Source organism: Chroicocephalus ridibundus, chromosome 7 (genome assembly GCF_963924245.1).
Source record: "Chroicocephalus ridibundus chromosome 7, bChrRid1.1, whole genome shotgun sequence".
NCBI classification, from domain to species: Eukaryota; Metazoa; Chordata; class Aves; order Charadriiformes; family Laridae; genus Chroicocephalus; species Chroicocephalus ridibundus.
Genome location: NC_086290.1, coordinates 7,029,023 through 7,043,566, shown reverse-complemented (window position 1 = coordinate 7,043,566; position 14,544 = coordinate 7,029,023).

The following is a 14,544-nucleotide window of genomic DNA, read 5'->3' as shown; positions in this document are numbered from 1 at the left end:
TAATTGGTGAGGGTGATGCCTTGCTTTTAGCGAGAGTGATAGTTTTGCTGTCTTGACTTCGCCAGGGCCTCGCGGTGCCTGCAGTTCCCCAAATCCTCCTCCTTCTCCGCGCGGTGGGGATGAGCATCAGCAGAGAGGACAACTCGGGGCACGGAATACCCGGGGAGATCCAGAGGCTGATGCACGGCGATGCCAACCCTTGCCAGGGAAGGGGGGAAATCTGCCGATGAGTGGAGCAGGAATCGTTGGGTTCCCTGCAGAGCCGCCTCAGCCCCTTCCTGTGCCGATCCGTGGAAGGGTGGGCTGTGAGTGCTGGTGGGAGGTGAGGGGTGGGGAGAGGGCTGGACATCGTCACTCGTGGGCTCTCCCCGTCGAAGGGGAGCTCAGCTGTAGTGCTGCATGTGTCCCACTGTGAATTATCCCTTACAGAATGCAAAGGGGATTTTTTTTTCTCCTACTACCAGGACAACAAGCAGGGCACTCTCTTGCTATAAAGGAGTATTAGGGGGAGGTGAAGTCAATCCCTTTCTCACGGCTGGACTCGGAGGACAGTCCTGGAAGTGATCCCTTCCCTAACCCATAAGGTGTTCAATCACTCTTCTGGCCCAGAGCCCTCACCGAGACATGGGCTTTCCCATTCCTCATGGGAGGGATGGATGGAGGACAGAAACCCACCCTGCACACAAGGCAGCACTTCACGTTAGTGCTGGCTGGAGCCCCGGTATTCACGTTCGCAAGGTCTCCCAACAACTTACGTTTTTTTTCCCCCCTCCCAAATATGTGATGTTTTTAACATTTAAAAGAAGAGTTTTGCCTTCAGGGTTAAAATGGAGCAAAATAAGTTCATCTGGAGGCTCGGCAGCATGGCACGGACTGGAAACAAGGGGCTAATCCATAGCTGTGGCACAGGATTGCCGTTGCCGGCACAGCGCGGGTATCGGCGTCGCTTGCTGATGTCCGATCTGTGGCTGCCCGTCTCTCCTCAGCCCCCCAGGGGCTGCTCTGCCCAGGCTGTGGTCGAACACCAGTCTTCACTGGCAGGTTTTTCTTCATTCCTTTTTCCCCTTCAACACTTTGCTAGTCAATAATTCCAGTGCGTGTATTTTACATACATAGCGGTGAGCGGATTTTTAAGTATTTGCAGGGTCAGAAGGGAAATGCAGCCCGGTTTCTAGCTGCGTCCTCCCTCCCGTAGCTCATGGATGGATTTTGCTGCTCACCTCCCCGACGTGCTAACTCTTCCTTCCCTGGGTTGTGCTTTTTCCAAAGACGGATGCTGGTCCGGTCCAAGTGAGGGTATGAGTCATTAGACGACTAAAGATGATGGTGTCGTTGCAAGGGAGCGGCAGATGTCTGCAGTGGCCTTTCTGTGCGGCGGCCGGTAATGAGGGCGATGGGGTGGTTTGAGTAGTGTGGTGCACACTGGATTTATTATTCTTTTCTCTCTCGGTATTTCTCTGACCAGTGTAGCGCGTGAATTCATATTGCATTTTCTTCTCTACCTTTCGGGAACCGATGGAAAGACGGCTGTGCTAATAGGGTGCAATGCAAGTGCCCTTACTGAGTCAACACGCTCACGTTATGATAACTGCTTTTCCAGGTGGGAAGTATTTCTTTTTAAGGAATAGAAAAATTACTATATTTGCATTACCTATAAATACAAGGGTGACAACCACATTAATTTCCGCTTGCTTTAGCAAAAATGGCTGTGTAGTGGCCCAGAACAAATAGCATAAATCTACCTGAGATTGTTTTAACTAATGCATTCTCTCAATTGAAATAATGAACTATCCCATGCCTGTATGGGGTAGGGAAGGTCCCCAGCCACCCACAGCAGCAAATGTGACTGCCCCAACCACATCGTCTTGGTCTGCCCCAGGACGACCTTGTGCTCTTCACTGTTCTGCATTCCATTTCATGGGGATGAAAGAATTGGCAGTATTCTTACTGTTCCACGTCAGTAAATGATTAAACTCTATAAAAGTATTAAGCAACGATAGATCAGATTAAGCTAATGTGAGTATTAAGATCTATGTGAACGTTAGCCATATGGCTGTATACTAAATATACATAAAATAGTGTATGTTTAGTATTAAAATATATTATACTGCAATAAACGTAGTGTGAATGCAGGAAAGCAAATGAAGATTCACAGTGATTCCCTGCTCCGGTCAGGACTACAGAAAAAAAAAAAACAACTGGTCAGGAAATATCCACACTCAATAGAGACACATCCTATTCCAATTTGTCAAGTCTGTTACGGGTGATGTTGCAGTGAGGAGCAGCTTTGCTTTACCCCGAGGCCAGGCTGGACTTCCCGCGGTGCCTGCGCGCCTGACCTAGTTTGCGCGCCCTGATGAATGGCATGATTTAAAAAAAAAAAAAAAAAAAAAAAAAGTGGCTTCCCAGATCTTCTGGACACCCTTGAAGAAGCTGAGCCCTGGCACCGTGGCATGTCTCATCGCATGGCTGTGGGATGTCCCTTCTCAGGGTGAAAGCCGCTGCTGGGAGAGTGGGGGGGTGAGAGCTGCTCCGGGGGCTCGCACGCACGGATGGGATGGGGGAGCAGGTGATGGAGACAGAGGCTGATGCGGGGTCACCCCGGGCAGCTGGGGGGAACCTGCTGTCCCTTGAGGAGGTGTATTTAGAACAGCAAAAAGGGGTATCCTCAGGACCGTGCAGCAAATTCAACCCTTGCTACGGTAAGTGTGACTAGAAAGATGGCAGAGCGCAGTGTCGGCATCGCGTTTGTTGCTGTTGGTTGTCAACACTTTTTCCAAGCTGCCATTTCTTTCTAAAGTGGATCTTCCTTCTCAACTTGTGATGCGTTTCCCCTCTAGGCTCTCACTTTGGGGTGCATATGAAGGCATGGCCAAGCCCAAAAGTCAGCATTACTTGCATTCAAGACTGTATAGCTTATCCAAAAGCTGAAGGACAGTAGCAAAACAGCTCTCTCTCCTCTTTTCCCACCCATTAAGTGCTTGTAGAAGTGTTTTGCAACCTTGCCATGGTGGCAATAAGCCTTTATCTGAACAAATTGATCCTGAGATACTGGAGTTTGTACCTTGTTTGCTGCTGCCTTGCCTGCTGTTTCCGTCCTGGCTCTGGGCAGGTACAAATAATGAATTAACTGCTGGATAAGCCCCGTGCTCCCCTGAGCAATTATTCCGGCTTCTGCCATAGCAGACCCAATTTGTCCGGCAATAAGTACAATTTTCTGAGAAGTTAGTTCTGGTTCAGGCACTAATCATCCACATCTGTGCGACGAGGGTTTTTTTTTTTTTTTTTTTTTGGCGGGGGGGAGCCAGTTGTGAGCCAAGCTGTCAGACTGGCACGTGAAAAAGCACGTCTTCGGAATGCCGCGGTCCTTTCGGGGATGCAAATGCGCTCCCAGCTGTGTGTGGCATTAAGTCAATTAGCGGAGAGAGGACCGGTATAAAATATGCAACGATCTTCAGCACTTGGGTTGGCACGTTAGCAGCCCTCGCTGCCCCATCTCTGGAAGATCAGCGCTAATGATTTAACACAAATTTAAATCTCAAACATGTAAAATTTGTTTGCAAAGGGTGCTGCGGGCTAGAAACGGAGGTGCTGGTTAGAAAGGTTATTGCATACACCCGCTAATTAATTCTGGGCAAGAAGTGTCATTGGATAGTAAGAAAGAAAATGATGGTATTTGAACACCAGCTGGCACGCAGCGGGCCGGCAGGCACCCGTATGCCTTACACACAACTATCCATCAGCTGAAAAAGCAAGTTACGGGGGTGACTGGGAGACCCCAGTCTAGAGACGCTGACCTGCTCGGGGCTTTTCTCCCTGTGTTTTAGCTTCACGGAGCTCAAACACAGTGTAAAACAGAGCTGGGTGAGGCACCAGTTCTTTATTTTGCTGTTCATCGGCAGCGGGACCAGAATTACATATGCTAACGAGGGGGCTTTGCCCATTTTCCTGTTGCATAGAAATGAGTGGGATGAAATTTCCAAGTCCTAATAGTTGGAAGCAGGCCAGGAGGACAGCGAGGACGTGGTGGCAAGGGGAGAGCCCCAGGGGTCTGCAGAGCAGCTGGGAAGGGCTTCGGGGCTTGGAGGGTCTTCCAAGTAGTTCCAAGACAGAAAGTAATGGGATATGCCAAAGGACTTCAGGATCACATGTAAAGAAAATGATAATCCCACCTCAGTGTCCTGGTGAGCTGCTGGTGGTTGCATTTGCTACTGGGCAATACCTAGAATAGCGGCAGGCTGCCCAGAGAGGTGGGGGAGTCTCCGTCTCTGGAGACATTCCAAACCCGCCTGGACGCGTTCCTCTGCCCCCTGCTCTGGGTGACCCTGCTCTGGCAGGGGGGTTGGACTAGATGATCTCCAGAGGTCCCTTCCAACCCCTGCCAGTCTGTAATTCTGTGTGCCTCTTCTGTTCCTGTTTGCTCGCCCACCTCGTCAGGTTGATTAACACAATCTGGCCATTTTCTCCCTCCTTGGGAGCAGTGGCAGCCCCCTCCTCTCCCAAGGCTGATTGCAGGGACCTCTCCCCACACACAGCACCAGCAGCTCTCCCCCAAACCTTTCTCTACTTTTCCAGCCCAGCTTTGTTCCCAGCACCTCTCACCCCAGTGCCTCCATCCACTCACTCCTGGCTGGTGACACTGCGGGCAGTTTGGGCATGTCTTCTGCTAGACTTTTCCCCTCCGGTGTGTTGTTAACATGAGCAGTGTCAAAGGGAATGGCATGAAAACCTCAACCCAGCTGGTCTTCAGAGCGTTTGACTTGCACAATGTTGTTGGGACCTGTCTGCACAGCCTGGGGGTGCCTGTGGTCCTCCGGGGCACGTACATCAGCTGGGCCTGTGGGTGAAGGCAGCCAGGAGTGGGTGCTAAGTGACCATTGCTCTGAGATAGATCTGCCTCAAGTGTCCATGAAACATCACCTGCACACTGGGGACAAAGTGGGCAGTTACTGGTAATGGCCTTCTAGGGGAAAAGAGCAGATAAGAGCTCTTTTGTACCTTCCCTCAGAGATGCAGGGTTATTGAGCGCACAGCGGTGGGAAGAGCTCCCCAGGGACTCCTCTCGTGATGGGAATCAGCAGCAGGTGTAACAATCACACCCAGCAGGTAAAATAATCCTACCCTTTTCCTGCTCTGGACTTGTCAAGAAACTTGGCAAGTCGCCTTTTTGCTGGGCATAGTGAGGCCTGTGAGAGTTTCTGCAGCAGCTTCCTCCCGGCAACCAAGGTTTCCTTCTTTGCATAAGGTTTTGCTGAGTCAAAACTGCCTAGTGTGTTAAAACAAGCAATCGATCTCTGTAAACAACGGTAACTAGCTGCATAATTGGTGTTAATCACCTGTGAAACCTCTGCCTCATCTCCAGGATGCTGCCAGTGTCTTGGGTGCACCTGCCCCATGTATAAATAACGGTGCCAGTGTCATGCCGTTGTCTGAAATGCAAAGTCCGCTGCCGAGAGGCATTGGCCTTGAGATTTTATGGTCTTTATATATCTTTATCATCTTTAAACAGATGCAGGATCACAGACAGTGTTATATCCTGTTTATTCATTTTGAATATATTATTAACTGTTTATTGGTACCAAAGGAGCATAACTAAATAGCATGCCAACTACAGATGAACACTATATTGATGACGGCTGGTGGCACGGGAGATGAGCGAATTTTATTAACGTTGTCATTTCCAATCCCCAGCATCATAAAGGATTTGGACGTTTTCTATTACAGTTGCAGATCTACCTTAACATCACTAAAGCAATCATAGTGTGGGAAATTAGGTATAAACTGAAAAATAATTAAAGGCCTGGTGACAACTTGATAACACTGAATAATTAAGTGTTGGTAACAAACCCTGAATTTTGATTTTCTCGCTATGGCTGATACCGGTAATTGAGATCAAAAACACCTTCACCAATTTAGGAAAGCTCACTCGTGTATGTATTATTTAAGGAGGGGAAAGAAGAAAAACAATGAAAACCATAGGTCTGGGTTAGGTCTGCTAACAGCTCGGAAATCAAGTTAAATCCTGCAGACGGGAATGTGACAGAGCCGACCGAGCCGCTTCCCTCCAGCGCTCTTTGAAGAACATTAAACTGCAGGAGGTACCTTCAGCAGCCCCGGCAATGTTATTTGTATTTAGGATACACTCCTTAGGCAGTACGTGGGTGGAAGTGATCAGGGGTGTTCATTTTAAAGCATATGGACGCGACACGAGGGCAAACACGTTATGTGCAGCATGGATGTGGGCTGTTCAAAGATGATCCCAAGGGCACAAGCCACGGAGTAAGAAGAGATGGCCAAGTTACGCCAGAACTGCTTCATTTGCTTTTCTTCCCTGGGACTTTTGAAGTGGTTATGGCCTTGCCGCATTGAGTTTGCTGAGATGTTTCATGCTGGTCCTTTCGTGACTCCTCACGCCCGCCCGGAGCTGTGGGTCACCTCCCGGCTCAGTGACTCGACCCTTTCTGGGGTAAGTAGCTAAATTCTGGCCAGGGGTAAAGGAAAGGAAGTTTTGTGGCCACATGGGAGAGCGAGAACAGAGGGAGGGAGACGAGAGACAGAGGGAGGGAGACGGGGCCATCAGGGCCTGTCATCACCTCGGTGGCTGTGAAGGACTTGCATACAATCATAATTATGGTTGCTGCGATGACGACTTTAATAGCATCATTGTCTGAAAAGACATTAAATACCTTAGCGTTGCGCAGATTTCATGCTGCACGTTTTGACCCATGCAGGTAGCTGGGTCTGCCCTGGAGGGGTTGCCGGGGCTGATCCTACACCTTGGGTCACCTCATGGGGGTGGCACGGGCTTTCCAGGAGTGCCTTCACTCTGCACTGATCCAGCCGGGTTGGGGGACTCGGTGAGGAGCCCAGCAGAAATTGCTCATAGCTGGAGGAAATGGCAGGGGGGCAAAGAACTCCTAGAAGATCCTTTTATTTTTGCGTATATTCAGGTAAAAATAAATAAGCCATTGAGGTGTTACGATGGCATGCAGCTTACAAACTGGAAAACTTCCAGCATTTTGCAAGGTGATAGAAGGTTGCCCATGCTTGACATTTGCGGTAAAATAATCCCATTTTTTTCTTGAATATCCTGTATATCTATCCCCGTGCGCATATAAAATTTTAAAATTAATGCTATTAGAACAAGAGGGAATGGCTTAGAACAAGAGGGAATGGCTTCAAGCTGCAGCAGGGTAGGTTTAGACTGGACATTAGGAAAAAATTCTTCCCAGAAAGAGTGGTCAGACACTGGAATAGGCTGCCCAGGGAGGTGGTGGAGTCACCATCCCTGGATGTGTTTAAGACTCGTTTAGATGTGGTGTTGGGGGATATGGTGTAAGGGAGAACTTTGTAGAGTGGGGTTGATGGTTGGACTCGATCATCCCAAGGGTCTTTTCCAACCTAAATGATTCTATGATTCTATTCTATGATTCTATTTGCTCCCTATGCTGAAACTAGTCATTACTGTACATTTTTTGTCAAATAAAACCATATGATAGTAACATTTTGACATAATTTCAAAGCCGTGGTTAAATAACGTTGTTGGAGCCTGTGAGCTGTATCATGACTCCGAAGAGCTGAGAAGCCGAGCGTCTCCCTTGCTGTCTTTTTCCCGTTGGCAGGACGGGATCCGGAGGCAGCACAAAGAGCCTTGTGCGAGCGATGCCTTTCCAGGGCAGAGCTTCTTCCCCTGCCTGCACGGCCTGTCATTGCGTTCATCTGCGTGTGTTTATCGATCGGCTATATTGAGCTGGGTTTGAGAGCGAGCACGGTGTTACTATCTCGTACGAGAGCGGGCACAGTTTAGCACGCGGTGAGGAGCATGTTGCCTCTGGTTGCACGTTTAGGACTGGGAGCGAGAGCCTTAGCTCCTCCATTATCTCATCCACTTCTGATGTCTTGTTGATTACCTTAATATCATTTGTATCCCACCTGACCCCTCGTTTGGAAACTCTTTGAGGCAGGTATAGGCTTTGCTATTCAGTCTTCATTTGGTTTTCCAGCAAAAAATCAAACTGTAAATAGTAAAGGGAAACAGGAGGTGTTTCTGTAGGCCTGGGGCACTAGAGGATGCTTGGGGAGAGACCACGCACCTGACCTGACACCCATCTGCCTTCCCAAAGACTAGGAGATCTTGGGATGAAATAAGGAGCCAACACCTCACAAAGCACGGACTCCGCTCTGAGGGACCGATAATCTCAGTGGGCAGAAGGACAAGCTGTTGGGAGGCAGAGAGGAAAACAAAGAAGGCTTTGCTGAGACCTTGCAGTAGACCAGCAGCGCCTCTACCGCATGGCACCCCGTCTTCTCCAGCAAACCTATGCCCACACTTAATGAGTTTGTTAAATATTCCTCTAATTTAAGCAGTCTCTCTTAAGAGCTGCCACTGGAGCAGATGGGATGGGGGATGCACAGCTGCAGGCAGGGTGCAGGAGGCACCCAAGGCCATGCCCGCATCGGGGCCAGGACGAGCCAGCCCTGAGCATGTTGCAGCTGGAGTCACGGCGCCATGGGGGGATGCCTGCAGGTGCTGGGGGGAGCTTGGCCCCAGGAGGACCAGCAGCAATTGGGACCCCAGGAGGACCAGCAGCATCATCCGCTTTGGGTGGGCGGCTCTTGCCACGGCGCACAGCCAAGGGCAGGATGAAGGTGTATTTTCCAGGCAAGAGTTTTCACTGGGTTCGTCTCTGCTGCCTCTGTTAAGAGCCGAGCAGCACAACGGCAGATTGTAAAGGGACTCAGGGCCCTGTAACTCTATCAGTTTTGATCAATTTTTCAGTCGAGTTAGTAATACACCAGAGAGCGTGTCAACGTGCTTTATGGAGGTCTGCGAGTGCCTACCATGGCTAATCCATAAAGCTCAAACGGTTTCCTGGAAAACAGACATTTTGCTGTCACCATGAGGAGACTACTAAGCAGTGGGGGAAGAAAAAAAAATAGAAGAAAAATAGACGGAGGCTGCAGTACCTGCTCAAGCTGCTGGGAACACCTCGGCAGCACCTGAAGGACGGGCTCGAGGCATCTGCAGTGTCCCACAGCCAGAGAGTGCAGGGAAGGGGCCACCGCTGCCACCCCCGTGGCCCTGCAGCCCTCGCCCCCGCAGCCCTCCCACCTTCTCGCCCAGCAAAAGCAATGGCACTTCTCTTTATTTTTAATGAAACCTAGCAATCAATTTTTAGCAATTCATGGAGAAGCAATTTAGAACATAAAACCGCCCCCGTCCCCCCCCCGCCTCTGCCCCCCGATCCTTAAAACATGGACTGCTATAAACTGGCGGCATTAGCTCCATGTAGTGGTGCGTATTGAGTGAGAAAGACATGTCATCACTTAAATACTCGCATGGTTCTCCCAGTTTTCTGAATTTATCGTTATGATGCAAGATTATTTTGCTTCCGGGGTATTTACAAAAGCATTTTTTCTCAGACTCCCCATCTGAGCCCGTTATTCTGCCTGAGACACCCTGACTCCCCATCCCCTCCTCCCTGCCAACCACGGAAAGTTTTTGTGAAACTGCTTTTAAATGAACCCATTTGGGGACTTCTTTCAAAGCATCTTCTGTGTTTTGAACCCTGGAGTGCATTTTGGGTACCCCACCATGCTGCAAAAGCTGGAATTTTACTGCTGAAGATATGCTAGAAGAGTTTTTTCACATTCACCTGACTCCAGGAGCTGGGAATTAGTAAAAGCACCAAATACCTGACACTTAAGATAAAACAGTAAGAGTGGGTGCTCACCGCTGAAGCCCAAGGTGAATGGAGGTCGGAGCTGAAAATTAATGTGTAGTGGGAGCTCTCCTCACTCCTTTCCCCTGCAGCATTACTTGTGCGTTGCACGGATTCCCCCAGCCCGTATGTGCTCATGGTACACACCGACGGAGTGCTCCTGCCCTAGAGAGCAGGGCTCATCCTGCCTAGGCCTCTGCCGAACCAATCTTTCTGATTTTATCTCTCTTATTCATAGGAGAAATATGGATTTCTGGGGAGGAGAAAAAAAAATTGCCCAGAGATTTGACTGTTGAGCCTGAGGAAAATCTCCCGGCTTTTTTCCACAGTAACGGTTCCAAACTACGGCCATTTTCGGAGATTACCAGTTTGCTGAATGCCTTTTTTCCTCCACTGTGTTCAATATAAAGTACTTTTCCTTTCCACAGCCTATAAAAGAAGACTAATCCGCAAGCTGAAAGCCAAGCCCTTCACCCTTCCCTCTGCCAGGCTTTGATGCAGAGAATAACATTCGGCAAGCAGTAATCGCATCCTAACTGGTGCCTAAGGCCTGGTTCGTACAGGATGAAAAGTCAGCCAGTGATAAGTTTCCAAATGACCTCTGTCAGCTCCTAAAAAGAAAAAGCAACAACAGCAAGAGCCCATGTTTCTGGGAAAGGCCAGCTCAAGCACAACTAAATGGGGATCCAGGCATAAGAGAAAGAGCAGAAAAGTGTCCTTGCATCCCCATCTAGTGGCTTTTGGAAAAACAAAACCGTAGTGCCATTTGTTTGGATATTTTCTCCTATACCTGTTAATGCCTTGCTATCTGCTGAATGACAGACAAGCACGATGCTAAACTTGCATCAGAAATGCTGGGCTGAGTCAAAGCTGCTCGATTTGATGTATTTCTCGGCATTCGATGTTTTATAGCTATTCCTCAGTGAGTTTTCAGGCTTTCAAAGTGGTTTTCTTCATCTCTGCTCACTTTGTGCTGGCGCTGCTGTGCTCCAAAGGGACCGGCTGCCACGCTCGGGGGGACCCACGGGCATGTTTGCTGCCTGGTGTAAATACCAGGGTTTGAGAGATGGCAGAACTTGCCGCGAATGGAAAGGAAACATTAGGCCAACTTTCAAAGAAACGTTGGTTTAATTAAGGATAGTCTTTTCAAGGGGAGGACAAACCAGAAAGGTTCACAGAAGACCAGCCAAAGCTTCTCTGGAAGGTGAGCATCCCTCACTGGATCCATACGCATTCTCCCACCATTTTGTCTCTCTGTTTACCCAGAAAAGGGCGACTCGTTCATCTTATTTCCATCAATGGCGTAAAAAGAAGTATTCCAGCTTTGTAACAGATTTTTGCCGGGCAGAGCAGCTCCTCTCGTGGTACTTTGGGTGCTCAGGGTGGTCAGGCCTCTTCCCTTTGGAGGTAGAGCAGTGCCACGTGTGCTGTGGTGGCTGGGCTCAGCCTTGCTTTAAGAGGAGGTAAGCAAACAGAATTTCAATTCTGATCCCCCATTTCACGTGCAGTTAAAATACAATCTACTAGTAGAATGCTACTTTTGTGTTATTGGGTATTTTATGGGAGCTCAGCACCCATGGGTCGCTGGGTCTGCCAGCAGTTTCCATCCCTTTGCAACGTGCCGTGATTAATCCAAACTGCTGGGCTGTAGCTCCTGCACCTGCTTGCTCCCAGCTCCGACACACAGCAGCATCGCTTTATCACACTAGCACCGCTGAGAAACCTTAACATAAAGCCAGGCTCCCCTGGATGTACCCTCTCCTCAGCTGCCCCAGCCCTGGGAGGGTCCCTTATCACAGCCTTGTTTCTCACCAAAAACTCCTTTTCCCCCTAAGTCCGTTCTCTTGAACCAGAAAAACTTCTTGGGGACCAGTCTCCGCGGCCTTACTATTTGCACAGCTGACTGGGACAAAAGCTCTTTTGCTGGCGATTCTCTGCATTTCTGTACAGCAGGGTTTGCAAACGCCCTGGTTTTGGAGCACTGTACCCGTGGGGATGCGTTTAATCCTGCCGGCGCTGTGCTCCCAGCAGGTGCTATGGGCAGCAGCACAGGTACAGCCAGGGAAATTTAAATTTTCAGCGTATTTTCCCAGCTGGAGACCCGTGAGCTCTGGAGGGGTAAAAGGCACACTTTACCATACCTGCCTTTGCTCTCAGAGAGATTTATTTTTGGGAATGCTTTGCGATCTGTAGAGCAAAAGCCGGTCTTCACCTTGGATCAAAGACCCTTTTCCGAGGGCGGTCACGTCCTCTCCCCCTGCCCTTGCCTTAGCTCTATAATAACAGCTACAGGAGATACGACCTCTAGTTAAATAGTTTGAAAAGGGTGGTTTGAAAAGGGCTGGAAGAACTGCACCAGCAGCCAGGCTTTAATAAAAAGGCTTGAAGGGCTGTGTTAAAAAAAAATAAATTGATCTCCAGGCCTAGATGCTTCATGTTTTCAGGAGGTTGAGTCAAAATGCAGCTGGAGCAGCCGGGCCCAGTAGCAGTCAGTGCTGGTGCCCCTGGGGAGGGACGGGTTTTGCTTCGCCAGTGTTATCTTTTCCAGTACTTATCAGAAGTCATATTCTTTTTTCTGTAGGAAAAATACTGTATACGCATATAAAAACAAATACTGTTGCTCGTACTCCAAGATCCACTGCTGCCCAGGAGCCGTTCAATATTTCAAAGGATTAATGCAAAACAAAGTTTCTTCCTTTAATGAGAAATCTTGTCTTTAACTACCAGGAAAATGGGTGCTAAAAAATTGCTGGTTGCCTTCCTCTCTACTAGAATGCGGCTGATGCAGAAGAACATGTCTGTACCGAATATTTCCCTTTGGAGAATACAGAAACTGCCAGTTACACCTTAGAAGTTTTGTTTAGGAAATGGAAAATATCTAACTAACTGATGACTTGGATTAAAAAAAAGAGAGACTGCTGCAGAAGAAAAGAGCTCTGCTTACAAGAAAATCAAAGTTACATTACATGGACCTTAATCTGGGCTGAATCAAAAGCAGCGTGGCCAGCAGGTTGAGGGAGGGGCTTCTGTCCCTCTACTCTGCTCCGGTGAGACCCCACCTGGAGTACTGTGTCCAGCTCTGGAGCCCTCAGCACAAGAAGGACATGGACCTGTTGGAGTGAGTCCAGAGGAGGCCACGATGATGGTCAGGGGGCTGGAGCACCTCTGCTATGAAGACAGGCTGAGAGAGTTGGGGTTGTTCAGCCTGGAGAAGAGAAGGCTCCAGGGAGACGTTATAGCCCCTTCCAGTACCTAAAGGGGCCTACAGCAAAGATGGAGAGGGACTCTTTATCAGGGAGTGTAGCGATGGGACACGGGGCAACGGTTTCAAACTGAAAGAGGGGAGATTTAGATTGGATATCAGGAAGAAATTCTTTACTGTGAGGGTGGTGAGACACTGGAACAGGTTTTCTGAGAAGCTGTGGGTGCCCCATCCCTGGAGGTGTTCAAGGCCAGGCTGGATGGGGCTTTGAGCAGCCTGATCTCGTGGGAGGTGTCCCTGCCCATGGCAGGGGGGTTGGAACTCAATGATCTTTAAGGTCCATTCCAACCCGAACCATTCTATGATTCTGTGATTCTGTAATCAGTTGTTCTAGCTGGAGCTGGGAGGGTCTCAAAGAATAAACTAGTAATGCCATGAGGAACTCCGCAAACATGCTGGGGACCTTCCTGACATTCATCAGCCTACAAGCTGAGCACTATTTAGATGACAAATTCATTGAAATTCGATTTCTAAATACCCAAACTTTCCTGGCTGGAGGCTTGTGGTGGGCTGATGGAGCACAGAGGGGGCTCGGTGCCATGGGTGATACCAGCCTCGGGCAGACTCGCCCCTGGGAAAAGGGAATGACCTATTTCTGCAGCATCAGCCCCAAACTGACCTCCCCAGCCGTAGCGTGTGGGCAAAAACACTGTCGCTTTGTTTTTGTCGTGCTGCAGCCTGGCTCTTGCTTTAGCCATCGTCTCACGGATCAAAAAAAAAAAAAACCCCAAACACCCAGCTTTTTCGATTTGCGTGAAAAACACAGTTTAGAGGGGATTTAGTCACGAGGTTGCCAGAAGAATGTCAAGCACAGCGTGCGGAGGGTACATCCTCCAAAGCCACCCTGCCGCCAATTCCTGCCAGCGCGGGCAGCTGCCCACAATGTCCTGTTGTTCCACCGCAGGGAGGGGAACAAAGGCTGTTGTTGTAGGCTAATGCCAGCTCAGTTGTGGCATGTGCCTACGTGAAGCCGGGGGGGGGGGACGACACACGACACAAAGGGGAGGTCAGGGAGGGGTATCAGCCCCCAGTGGACGTACAAGGAGGTTTCCAAGGGCTGTGCAGCTCCTGGATGCTGGAGGTTTCGCTACAGCTCCTGTTGCTCCAGGGAGGTACCTGCTGGGACCTGCGGGGTGTCCATCCCTGGTGGCGTGGGGGGGTGGAGGGCCGCCTGGGCCAGGGCGGGTGGTGTGGCTTAGCAGGGACGAGGCAGAGGCGGCTGGGGACAGAAGGGAGCTGCGGCTGCAGCGTGTGGGGCTCGGCTGGGAAACACCATCTGCCGTCCCCCCATGCACTCTTGGTGTCCGGGGGCTGGCGTCGCTGCTGGGATGGGTGGGCTGATCTCTCATAGGGATGGAAATGGCTGATGTGAAACCACCGCCTGGATGGTCAAACAGCAGCAAATGCCAAATCTGCATTTTAGAGCTAGAAAAGAGGTTCTGGTCTTTCCTCACCTTTAATTTGAACATGCTGGTTAAGAGCAGCAACGTGCCCATTTCAAGTTTAACGTGCTGCTGCAGACCTGCCCTGGGGTGGAGATAGCTTAAACCCATTTGGAAG